Source organism: Garra rufa, chromosome 11 (assembly GCF_049309525.1).
Source record: "Garra rufa chromosome 11, GarRuf1.0, whole genome shotgun sequence".
Lineage (NCBI taxonomy): Eukaryota > Metazoa > Chordata > Actinopteri > Cypriniformes > Cyprinidae > Garra > Garra rufa.
The window spans coordinates 42,956,633-42,969,436 of record NC_133371.1 but is presented as its reverse complement, the minus strand read 5'-3'; positions in this window follow the sequence as shown (position 1 = coordinate 42,969,436).

Below are 12,804 nucleotides of genomic sequence, written 5' to 3'. Positions count from 1 at the left end.
TCAAAGAACCGCAAAATAATGCGGCCTTCATCCTCACATGAAAGTAGGAGAGCACCTGATCACATCATGAGAAAGACTGCCGGCCTTTGAGAATTACAATCCACTTTTCACCTGTTTGTGACCCCATCTATTGAGAAAATCAACCTAGACATGACAAACCAGAGAGAAACACTAGCAAACACACATCTGTATGCTTCTGCTCTCTTTCTTCTGTCTGCACAGCTATGAAAGCAAATCTAATGTTAGTCTGAGAAATGCCAAAATGCCATTTAAAAATATATTAAATCAGCATGTCACTGAATAAATATGGTTTTATCCAGGGACTTACATTTGAGCAGTTCAGACACTACTAAAACTACAAACTAGCTGCAAAAAAATAAAATAATAATAATGCATAGCTATGAATAGTAAAGCCACTATGGCAACTAACACATGCACAGAGTGTCAAATGCTGGAAATCAAATAATAATGTGCGTACGCTTCTAATTACAGCCTTAAAGTGAGGAATTATAATGAAAATTTTGTAAGTGAATTCCTTAGTGTATAATTTCAGTCCAATGCAAATGAATTATGAGGTACAACGTCTACTGAACTTTTAAATAATTTATGATTATATATTAGGTATCAGAGTTAGCTTAAAAAAAAAACTTTACATAACTAGGTTCTGAGAATAAGATTTATGGTATAAAACTATCATGTTTAACAGGCCAGTCATGAGCAAAGGTAAGCAAGTAAAAAGTAAGTAAAAAAGTGAAATGAATGAATGAATGAGTGAGTGAATGAATGAATGACGACATTGAATCCATTTTTTGGGGGAAAGGACCATAATAAATAAATAAATGCTGAAAATTTTAAATAAACAAATAAATAAATAATGAATAAATGATGACATCAAATCTCTCTTTCAGGAAAAAGGACCAAAATAAATAAAAAAATAAAATATTGCCTTGACATGTAAAAGCACCATAATAAATAATTAATGAAAAGTTTAAACAAACTAACAAATAAATAAAATGTGTGGATATCAAATCCCTCTTGTGGAAAAAATACCATATGAATAAATAAAAAAAGACCATAATAAATAAACAATTAAATAAACAAATTATAAATAAATAAGTAATGAAAAGTTTAAACAAACAAACAAACAAACAAACAAACATAAAAGGCTTGGATATCAAATTCCTCTTGTGGAAAAAATACCATATGAATAAATAAAACTTTTAAAAGAAATGTTAAACAAAAAAAAAATAAAAAAAAATAAAAAATAAAAAAAAAAATAGCCCTGACATCAAATCCCTCTTTTGGAAAAAAGTACCAATAAATAAATAAATAAATAAATAAATAAATAAATGCCTTGACATGAAAAAGGACCATACTAAATAAATAAATAATGAAAAGTTATTATAAAACAAAAATGAACAAACAAATAAATAAATAGTCTTAACATCAAATCCCTCTTTTTGAAAAAAAAAAGCACCATAATAAATAAATAACCTTGACATGAAAATAAATAAATAAATAAATAAATGCCTTGACATGAAAAGGGACCATAATAAATAAATAAATCATGAAAAGTTTAAACAAACGAACAAACAAATACATAAATAGTCTTGACATCAAATCCCTCTTTTGGAAAAGAGTACCATAATAAATAAAAAGGATAAATAAGTAAACAAACAAACAAATAAATGTCTTGGTAATAAAATCCCTCATGTGGAAAAAATGCCAAAAAAATAAATAAATAAATAAAATATAAATAAATAAATATCTTGACATCAAATCCATTTTTTGACATGAAAAAGTCTTTTTTTCTATAGCGTCACAGATCCTCAGTGGGATGAAGTGAAACTTCTCATCTCAAGTGCTAAAGTTACAAATATTAGTACTTTGTGGTAAGTGGGGGGAAAAATGCACACCTAATTTGAGTATGACACAATGGGTCCTTTGGGGTATTAGTCAAACTATTTCCTGTCGGCTTGTCTTTCTCGTCTCAGATGCAGACACGCACACAGAAGCAGGTAATTTGATGAACAGATGGTACCTTGGACTGTGATTGACAGATTCAAAACATGGGTCCATCATTGCTGTTTTCACATCTGGGTTTGATTGGCACGCCGCTAGCTTCCCGCAATCTATTACCGGCACTGTCAGACGATACACAGTGACCTCTAAATAGACCAGTGGCTGTTAGACATTGACAAGCCGCTTTGCAAAACGCACCTCAACAAAAAATCAATAAACCAGCGCACATGTGTCGTCTGAAAGTGTCGGGTGAATCATCTGTAGCAGATGCGAAAGCTAAAACCATCCTGTCAGACTGGCATTTTTCACATCATAAACCTTAAAGAGCTCATCATTGCTGTGCAGCAATTTCAACAAAACATTAGAGACACAACTCAATCTGAAACCTTTTTCATTTGATTATAAAACTATTTAACCAGACTGTGGGGAAACTGAGTGGTGCTTGCTCATGGCTGCTTACTATACTATTAAAAGTTAAAATGTTTTAAAAAGGTTGTCGTATAAAGGTTGTACATGCCCCAAACATAAGATTTTCTGACTAGATGTCTCTAACTGCTTAGTAGGCATTGATAGGACTTTAAAATTAGTGAGAAGAAGGACTGCTTGTAGAAGTTACAATTATAGAAGATTATTTGGCATGAGTGGTCAAATATACATTTAAGAAGTAAATAAAGTAAAGAAGTAAACAGATGGTTGTGATTGACCAATAAAAAAATAAAAAATAAATAAAAACACTTTTTTTGACAGTAATGACACAAAAGATATTTAAAAAATATATATTTTTAAATTTTAAATAAATGCATCATGATTTCCACAAATAAATAAATAAATAAATAAATAAATACAATAAAATAACAGTTTTTATAAATGATAACGTCATATTCTGAAGGATCATGTGACACTGAAGACTGGAGTAACAATGCTGAAAATTTAGCTTTGCCATCTGAATTAAATTACTTTTTACAATATATCCACATACAAAATATGTATATTAAAACGTAAAAATATTTCACAATATTTTTTATGTATGTATTTAAAAACAATTACATATTTACATGACAATAATTACATATTCATGCTTATACCAACAAATAGTATGTTAATTCATAATATTTGTCTAAAGCAATTATTATATAAATACATTTTAATAATTAATTAATTATTATTAATTAAATAATAATACATAATTATTAATTACATTTACAGTTGAAATGTAGTACTTTATTGAAAACAATTATTCAATTAAGAAATATTTTAACTTTCAAATCCACAAAATGTCTTTGAATTGCCTTGTTTTGTCAGCATTTCTTTGCAAATATTATAGTATGCCATTTAATTTGATTAACTTAATTTGATAATTTTATTTTATTGACAGCTCTAAGAAAAGAAAAGATCTTTTAAACTTATTTATTTATTTATTTATTTATTTTTATAGCATGCGAATGCACTCTCTGTGCATAAGGCACTTCTTTCAAAAATAATTACATATTTACATGACAATAATTACATATACATGCTTATACCACCAAATGTTATAAATATTAATTCAAAAAAGTATTTTGTTTATTATTATAAATAAATGAATAAATGGATAAATAAATAAATACATGTACTGAAATTAGTAAAAAGTATAGTAATTCATTAAATCTTGTGTAAAACATTTTTCAACTGAAATGTTTTCATTTTAATAATCCACACTTTAACATCTTTAAATTATTTTCTTGAATTATTTGCTTTTTTTAGCAAGTATTATAGTATGCAATTAACACTCACAATTTGATTGAAAACAAATTTATTTTAATATTTTAAAATATTGTAACTTTAAAATACACAATGTAATTTCTTAGAAATAAATTTAATATATAAATAAATTTAGTCTAGAGCAAATATTACAACTAAAAATATTTTAACTTTAAAATCACCAATGCAATGGTTTGGAATTATTATTTTATTGTATATATTATTTTAGATTTATTATTTGATTGTATATTATCAAAACTTTGTTTAAAAACAATCATTTAAATGTAATGATTGAATTAATTTAAATAATAATACATAATAATAGTTACACTTAAAGTCAAAATGTAGTACTTTATTAAAATAAATTATTATTATTCAATTAAGAAATATTTTAACTTTAAAATCCACAAAAAACATTTCTTTGCTCTAGGAAAAGCAAAGAAAAGCTAAGAAAAGCAAAGAAAAGCAAAGAAAAGCAAAGAAAAGAAAAGAAAAGGGAAAACTAACTTTTCACACAAGTCTTTAAACTGCACTGGCAAGCAAAAAAGTGCTATTTCTAGTTTGTTAAATGTCTGTCGTGTCTCTTAACCTCTAACATCCGGCTCTTTTGGTGCATGTGTGCGGCAACCCGCCCGAGGGCAAATAAATATAACAAGTCAACAACACTAAAGCGTCTGTGGCAGATCTCTGCGACGGGAGAGACAGAGAGACAGTGGTGTCAGCCGTGACAGTCACACCTGCCCTGTGTTTCTTCTGTTTATCCTCACACACCTTTCCTCCCGAGTCGGACAAACACGCTCGCACAGACTCACGACGCCACTTCAGATTCATCAGTCAGCATTCGTGCGACTCATTGAACGCAGGGAAGGTCATATCCATCTGTCAGTATTTCAGAGGACTCCACGGGAAAGCAAAGAGTGTTTGTTTCTGACTGATATGAAGGGAGAGCGGGCCGGGTGTTGTTTCGGGGCAGGTGTGCCCTCAGGAGCGATCGCTGACTGATGTGTCTTGATATGAGAGGTGAGACTCTTTGGCCGTGTTTGTTACCGACCCAATAGACCTGACAGGTTAAGCTGAAAACTTCTGACTATGTTTAGTTTCAAATCAGTTTATTAAAGAGGACATATACAAGACTTCTGATACATCTTACCCCCTGACATTGGCTTGTTTACTGCACCCAAAAGTATCATAATTTAATATCAAATGATATTTTTTGAACATATATCTGCCCTTAGATTTAAGAAACTCATAGGCTACAGGTTTTTGTAACATATATATAGAAGGTTATATAGTAAAAAAAAAAAAAAAACGTTTTGGAAAAAAAAAGTCTTTTATTGTTACAAAGGTTTCATAATATGATCAAAAATACAATAAAATCAACCCAATCAGAATTTTTTTTATAATATAATTAATATATTTTCTGTTTTAATATATTATAATATTGTATTTATTTCTGTGAAGCAAAGCTGAATTTTCAGCATCATTGCTCCAGTTTTCAGTGTCACATGATCCTTCAGAAATCATTCTAATATGCTGATTTGCTGCTCAAGAAAGATTTATGAAAACTTTGAAAGCTTTATTATGACATATTTAAGTCGTAATTATAACATAAAAAACATAAAAAGTTGAAATTATGACATACTAAGTCAAAATTATGACCAAATGCTGAAATAATTTACAAATCGACTTGTTTACTGCACCCAACAGAGTCACAATTTAGTATCAAATGATCATTTTTCAGTAAATATCTGCCCTTAGATTTAAGAAACTTAGGATTTTGGAAGGTTATATAAAAAGTTTATTTATTAATTAATTATTATTTTTTTGCTTACAAAGGCTGCATAAACAATAAAAAATACAGTAAAATCATTAATAATGTAAAATTTTATTACAATTTAAAATATCTATTTTCTATTTGACCAACTGTAAACTGTAATTTATTTTTGTGATGCAAAGCTGAATTTTATGGAAAATATGGAATACATATATGGAAGGTGATATAAAGAGTTTGGGGTTGATCTTTTGTTTTTAATGCTTACAAAGGCATCATAATGCAATCAAAAATACAGGAAAACCAACATAATTGTGAAATATTATTACAATTTAAAATATCTATATTCTATTTGAATATATTGTAAAATGTAATTTATTTTTGTGATTCAAAGCTGAATTTTCAGCATCATTACTCCAGTTTTCAGTGTCACATGATCCTTCAGAAAGAAAGCTGCTCAAGAAAGATTTATGAAAACTTTGAAAGCTTTATTATGACATATTTAAGTCGTAATTATAACATTAAAAAAAAAACATAAAAAGTTGAAATTATGACATACTAAGTCAAAATTATGACCAAATGCTGAAATAATTTACAAATCGACTTGTTTACTGCACCCAACAGAGTCACAATTTAGTATCAAATGATCATTTTTCAGTATATATCTGCCCTTAGATTTAAGAAACTTAGGATTTTGGAAGGTTATATAAAAAGTTTATTTATTTATTAATAATTATTTTTTGCTTACATAGGCTTCATAATAGATTTCTTAGATTTAAGAAACTCATACAGGATTTTGTAACGTAAATATGGAAGGTTATTTTAAAAGTTTGGGGTTAATTTTTTTTTTTTTTTTTTTTTTTACTTTATCTAGTTATTTTTTGCTTACAAAGGCTGCATAATGCAATCAAAAATACAGTAAAATCATTAATATTGTAAAATATTATTACAATTTAAAATATCTATTTTCTATTTGACCAATTGTAAACTGTAATTTATTTTTGTCATGCAAAGCTGAATTTTATGGAAAATATGGAATACATACTATGGAAGGTGATATAAAGAGTTAGGGGTTAATTTTTTGTTTTTAATGCTTACAAAGGCATCATAATACAATAAAAAATACAGGAAAACCAACATAATTGTGAAATATTATTACAATTTAAAATATCTATTTTCTATTTGAATATATTGTAAAATGTAATTTATTTTTGTGACGCAAAGCTGAATTTTCAGCATCATTACTTCAGTCTTCAGTGTCACATGATCCTTCAAAAATCATTCTAATATGCTGATTTTGTGCTCAAGAAAGATTTATTATCAGTGTTAAAATCTGTCCATTTCTGCCACATAAGGGGAAAAAATAATAGAAAATCTAAATTATGACATATTTAAGTCATAATTATGGCAAAAAAGTACATAAAAAGTTGACATTATGACTTACAAAGTCACAATTATGACATACTAAGTCAAAATTATGACCAAATGCTGAAATAATTTACAAATCGACTGCCCCCAAAAGAGTCACAATTTAGTATCAAATGATAATTCTTCACTATATATATGCCCTTAGATTTAAGAAACTCATACAGGTTTTTGTAACATAAATATGGAAAATTATATAAAAAGTTTGGGTTGATTTTGTTTTTCTATTTGAATATAGAAAGCTGAATTTTTAGGATCATTACTCCAGTCTTTAGTGCCACTTGATCCTTCAGAAATCATTTTAATATGTTGATTTTGTGCTCAAGAAAGATTTATTATCAGTGTTAAAACCTGGAGCCCATTTCTGCCACATTAGAAAAAATAAAAAATAAAAAAATCTAAATTATGAAATACTTGAGTCATAATTATGACATTAAAATACAAAAAAGGTTGAAATTATGACTCTAAATTATTACATACTAAATCAAAATTATGACTAAATGCTGAAATAATTTACAAATAGACTTGTTTACTGCACCCAAAAGAGTCAAAAGAGAGTTGATTTATTTATTTTTTTAGTTAATTTTTTGCTTACAAAGGCTTCATAATACGATCAAAAATACAGTTAAATCATTAATATTTTGGAATGTTATTACAATTTAAAATATCTATTTTCTATTTGAATATATTGTAAAATGTAATTTATTTTTGCGATGCAAAGCTGAATTTTCAGCTTTATTACTCCAGTCTCCAGTGTCACATGATCCTTCAGAAATCATTCTAATATTCTGATTTAGTGCTCAAGAAAGATTATCAGTGTTGAAAACTATGGAAGCCCATTTCTGCCACATAAGAAAAAAATTTATAAAAATCAAAGTTATGGCAAACTTAAAGTCATAAGTCATAATTATGACATAAAAATACAAAAAAAGTTAAAATTATGACTCATAAACTCAAAATTATGACATACTAACTAAAAATGATGGCCAAATGCAGAAATAATGTACAAATCAAAGTTTGAGAGGAGTCAGTATGTTAAGCTGTTCAGGTTGAATTAATTGAACAAATGTAGTACTGTAAGGTTACGGGTTGGCAACATTTGATGAATATCAGCACTGCTGTAAAAGCACTGTAATCCTGTTTTCCATTATATATCAGACATGAATCTAATCACGGCTAATGTCACAGGAAATTTAGGGATGCTTTTTGCCTGGTTGTTTATCACTGGAAATAATGATCAAGATTTGAAACACGGTAATTTTGTGATTGATGTTGGAGTCGTCTGAGTAACTGTAGGTCGTGTTTCAGAGAGCGCTCGATTCCGAGTGCGTGTATCATGAATTTATCTGCTACTTTCAAACATGACACTCATTTTGAACCCTGACTGCGGTTGCTTACTGTGAAATCACAAGATCTTTTAACTCATCAGAGATGAATGTATTCCCTCTGTCTCTGTCGCGTTCTCAGAGGAATGAAAGAGATCTTCAGATGTGCTCTCGCTCTCCCTCTTCCAAACGTCTCTTTACATTGCATACTGTCTAAAAGCTTTAGTATAACACCCTAACAGAGGGCAAAACAAGTATATATATATCAGGGGCGTTTCCTCCAAAGAGGCAAGGGAGGCAGTGCCTTCACAAAAAAATTAGATGAGAATAAAATACATGGTACAAAAATGAAACACCACAAAGACCCTGGACCACAAAACCAGCCATAAAGGTAAATGTTTTTAATTGAGATTTATACATCATTTGAAAGCTGAATAAATAAACTTTCCATCATTGTACAGTTTGTTAGGATACACTCTTAAAAATCATTCAAGCGATGCCATAGAAGAACCATTTTTGCTTCCACAAAGAACCATTCAGTCAAAGGTTCTTTAAAGAACCATCTATTTCTTACCTTTTTATAACCTGAAGAACCTTCTTTCGCCACAAAGAACCTTTTGTGAAACAGAAAGGTTCTTCAGATGTTAAAGGTTCTTTATGGAACCATTTAGACAAAAAAAGATTCTTCTCTGGCATCGTGAAGCACCTTTTTTTATTTAAGAGTGTAGGACAATATTTAACCGAGATAACAGAGAATCTGGAATCTTAGGGTGAAAAAAAAATCTAAATATTGAGAAAATCACTTTTAAAGTTGTCCAAATTAAGTTCTTAGCAATGCATATGACCAATCAAAAATTACGTTTTGATAAATTTACGGTACGAAATTTACAAAAAATCGTCATGGAACATGATCTTAACTTAATATCCTAAAGATTTTTGGCATATAATAAAAATCTATAATTTTGACCTACAGTCGTGGCCAAAAGTTTTGAGAATGACACAAATATTAGTTTTCACAAAGTTTGCTGCTCAACTGCTTTTAGATCTTTGTTTCAGTTGTTTCTGTGATGTACTGAAATATAATTACAAGCACTTTCACTACGTTTCAAAGGCTTTTATCGACAATTACATGACATTTATGCAAAGAGTCAGTATTTGCAGTGTTGGCCCTTCTTTTTCAGGACCTCTGCAATTCGACTGGGCATGCTCTCAATCAACTTCTGGGCCAAATCCTGACTGATAGCAACCTATTCTTTCATAATCACTTCTTGGAGTTTGTCAGAATTAGTGGTTTTTTGTTTGTCCACCCGCCTCTTGAGGATTGACCACAAGTTCTCAATGGGATTAAGATCTGGGGAGTTTCCAGGCCATGGACCCAAAATTTCAACATTTTGGTCCCCGAGCCACTTAGTTATCACTTTTGCCTTATGGCACGGTGCTCCATCGTGCTGGAAAATGCATTGTTCTTCACCAAACTGTTGTTGGATTGTTGGAAGAAGTTGCTGTTGGAGGGCGTTTTGGTTCCATTCTTTATTCATGGCTGTGTTTTTGGGCAAAATTGTGAGTGAGCCCACTCCCTTGGATGAGAAGCAACCCCACACATGAATGGTCTCAGGATGCTTTACTGTTGGCATGACACAGGACTGATGGTAGCGCTCACCTTTTCTTCTCCGGACAAGCCTTTTTCCAGATGCCCCAAACAATCGGAAAGAGGCTTCATTGGAGAATATGATTTTGCCCCAGTCCTCAGCGGTCCATTCGCCATACTTTTTGCAGAAGATCAATCTGTCCCTGATGTTTTTTTGGAGATAAGTGGCTTCTTTGCTGCCCTTCTTGACACCAGGCCATCTTCCAAAAGTCTTGGCCTCACTGTGCGTGCAGATGCGCTCACACCTGCCTGCTGCCATTCCTGAGCAAGCTCTGCACTGGTGGCACTCCGATCCCGCAGCTCAATCCTCTTTAGGAGACCATCCTGGCGCTTGCTGGACTTTCTTGGACGCCCTGAAGCCTTCTTAACAATGCAGTGGAAAGTTTTTTTTTTCGGGATTAAGTTAATTTGGCAAAGAAGGACTATGCAATTCATCTGATCACTCTTCATAACATTCTGGAGTATATGCAAATTGCTATTATAAAAACTTAAGCAGCAACTTTTCCATTTCCAATATTTATGTAATTCTCAAAACTTTTGGCCACGACTGTATACAATGTATTTTTGGCTATTGCTACAAATATACCCATGCTACTTAAGACTGGTTTTGTGGTCCAGGGTCACAAATACTGTATTACAAAATACAAAACCACTGGTTTTTCTAAAGAAACACTGTCCAATAGTGACACCAGCAGGTAAAGTTACAGCTGGAGTCTGTGTCTCTCTTGCCTCGCCTTAGCCCATTGAGTTTTAACAGACCCCTTAAAGTGTGTGGTGGGTTTGGTGGGGGTAATTGAAAATGAATGGAAAGTCACATGAGAGGAGGCAATGTCTCCTTTGCAATATGATTGGATATGACTGGTTAAGTTCAGCTGTGATTGGTTCATATGATAAAATCCTGTCTCTTTTGTTTGTGCATGTTCCGGGTTTACAAATCAGTTTGAATATAAAATATAATGCCGTTATGGGAAGAATAATTAAAAAAGTGTGACATGTTTTTTTACAGATTTTCTTTAGATTTTTAAAATGTTATTCAAAATGGTTCTTTTAGGAACTGTTCTCTAAAAGGCTCTTTGGGGAACCAAAAATAGTTCTTCTATGGTATCACTGAAAAAACACCCTTTTGGAACCTTTTTTAAGAGTGTAGATATAACCACTTTGTCAAGTCAAAATCAAACTTCAAATGGCCCGTAAACATGATCTGAGTTTTTTTAGTGAGAAATCAGCTTGATTAAATTAAAGGTACATCTTAGCATTTCTGACCAGTGTTTACCAAGCTCTGACTAAAAAACAAACAAACCAAAAACTAATTTATTATGAAAAAGAACCGCTGAACATAATAAAATATATAAGTGTTTAAATAAAAACATATAGTTTAAATTGTTACTGCCTTGAGTTATTACTTTGGAATACATTAAAATATGATAAATACACCCAACAGAAATAAATGAAATAGCTTATTAATTACTTTGTTAATGTAAAAATACAATGTAGATTTTTATTCTGGTAGTGTAAGTACTGTTTATTTAACCAAGAAAATGTGACTTGGACATGAATTCATATACACCTTGCAGAATCTGCAAAAATGTTAAAATTCCTTTACGAAAATAAGAGGGATCATACAAAATGTGTTATTTTTAATTCCGTACTGACCTGAAAAAGATATTTCACATAAAATACATTTATATATAGCCCACAAGAAAAAAATGAATTTATAAAAATGCCCCTTTTCCGTAAGTTTACATACACTTGATTCTTAATACTGTGATGTTACCTGAATGATCCACAGCTGTTTTTTTTTTTTTTGATAGTTGTTCATGAGCACCTTCTTTGACTCAGTTAAACTGCCAGCTGTTCTTCAGCAAAATTATTCAGGTCCCACAAATTCTTCATTTTTTCCATTCCATTTCATTTTTGTGTATTTAAACCCTTTCTAATAGATTTTGAGATCCATCTTTTCACACTGAGGACAACTGAGGGACTCATATGCAACTATTACAGAAGGTTTAAATACTCACTAATGCCTCAGAAGAGAAAACGACGCATTAAGACCCAGGGGGTGAAAACTTTTGAACAGAATGAAGCTTTGTACATTTTTCTTATTTTGCCTAAATGTCATAATTTTGTTTATTAAGTGCTGCCCTTCAGAAGCAACAGAAGATACTTACATGTTTCCAAGAAGACAAAATAAGTAAAAACTTACCCTGATCTTTAAATTTAAAAAGTTGTCACCCCCTGGCTTAAACTCCACCTTCCATATTACTAATAACAACAACAAGTCTTTTTTTTTCTTTAGCCTAAGCAATACGCTCAGACTCCATTCAGATTTCCGTTCTGTCCTTATTTACCCCTCCTTTCTTCTGGGCGGGAGACACATATATTTCATTTGCCCTGTCAATCTCCCAGTGATCCATTAGCACACATAAAAACACTCACACTGCGCTGCTCCGGAAGATTCTGTTTACGGCTGTCACACCGCTGGTGTGTTTGTCTGTCTGCTTTCACATAGGCCTGTTTCTGTCAGATATTAAAGGTGAAGAGTGTAAATTTTGTGCCTCTAGTGTCACCAAACACAACTGTGAAAATAATAATAAACAAGTTTAAACACTCTCCCCATCTGCCACTGGTCGCACAAGCTCACAATCTCACGCCATTGGCCCAACCAATATTATGTCCAGCCCGAACAAACAGCCTAATTCAGTACGGGTTTACGGCAAATCATAACCACAGTGTTTGAAGAATATCAATACTGCTGCACAGCACTGTAATCCTGTTTTCCATTACATATCAGACGTGAATGTAATCCCAGCTAATGTCACAGGAAATTCACGGATGCATGTTGGAATGAATTTATCTGTTATTTCCAAACATGA